The sequence below is a fragment of the Carlito syrichta genome, unplaced genomic scaffold (genome assembly GCF_000164805.1).
Source record: "Carlito syrichta isolate Samal-C Ts95f unplaced genomic scaffold, Tarsius_syrichta-2.0.1 Scaffold312566, whole genome shotgun sequence".
Lineage (NCBI taxonomy): Eukaryota > Metazoa > Chordata > Mammalia > Primates > Tarsiidae > Carlito > Carlito syrichta.
In genome coordinates, this window is record NW_007256662.1 from 159,782 (window position 1) to 161,346 (window position 1,565).

Genomic DNA, 1,565 nt, shown 5'->3' on the forward strand with positions numbered 1-1,565 from the left:
TAATCTTAGCCTCAACTTTATTGTTTTGACCACTGCCAAGTCCTCTAGATTTTATCCTCTGACAATGTCTTAAATTCAGCTACTTCTTTCCATCTCCACATTTACCCCCCAAAACCAAGATGCATTCACCTCTTGAGCCTGGACTCATTCAAAGCCTCCTAACTACATTATCTGCATCTTCTGATGCAGTCATCCAATTCATTTTCCATGCTGACTCCAGACAGTGCACAATTCCACCACCACTGCAAAACATACTCTCCCCACTTAAAATGTATAAATAACTTCTCACTGCACATAAGATAACAGCTACAGTTCTTAAGCCTAAATGTCCATGTCCTATACTGAAAAGTAAACCCAATAATTAACTGCACACAATTGAAAGGTTTTTTTTGTTTGTTTGTTTTTGGCATTCTCCATGTGCTCTGTGTACTGCAGCACTAACTAAATATACAGATAATCCCCAGGATCTCAGTGGATTGATGCACATTTAGTTCTCCTTCATGTAAAGTATCAAGCACATGTTCCTAATTGAAAGCTGATTCTTCTACACTGTTAGCGGGAGTGTAAACTAGCACAACCTCTGTGAAAAACAGTGTGGCAATTCCTAAAAGATCTAAAAATTGACCTTCCATATGACCCAGCAATCTTCCTTCTGGTAATTTTCCCAGAGAAACTCAAATCATTCTTCAAAAGAGATACCTGCACATGCATGTTTATTTCAATACTATTCACAATAATAAAAACATGGAACCAACTGTGTTGCCCATCAAAAGATGACTGGATTTTTAAAATGTGGTACATATACACAATGGAACATTACACAGTCATAAAGAATGACAAAATTATGAGCTCCACAGCAACTTGGATGGACTTAGAATCTATAATACTGAGTGATCTATCACAGAAGCAAAGAACTGAGTACCACATGTTCTCACTCTTAAGCATACCTTGAACAACTATCATAATAAGAAAGGGATTGGCAGTAGTGGGAAACTGCCAGGAGAGGGGAGGCTCGACTCATTAACAAGGGTACCTGCATAGTGAACATTTATATACCCAACCCTGAATTGTACCCCACATATTTAAAATTTAAAATTTTTTTTAAAAAGAAAGATGATTCTACTCCACTTGGTAGTTCAGAGTCCTACACTGCTTCCATCTTGGCTCTCAAGCATTCTCCACACATGCCTTCCTACATTGTCTGTCTTCTCATCTGGGTCAACCTGGAGGGAAAATGTTCACCTAAAATTCAAAATATGAGGTGCTTATAAGCCACAAATGTAAGGGATAGATACATCACCCTCAACCCTAAACTCAAATCAACTACAGTTAACTGCAGAGGGAAGCTAAGGGTGTAGGGTGGAAAAAATCGATTTTGGTGATTAGGCTAACCATTTCTTTTTGTTTTGTTTTTTGTTTTTGAATTTTTAATGAAGTCCTTTTTTTTTTTATTTTAAATCTGTGGGTACAATTCAAGATTAGATAGATATATGGTCATCGTACAGGTCAAATGTGGGCCTCCCTTTGGTCCACACTTCACCTGGTTTGAGATCAGGTACTCTCAC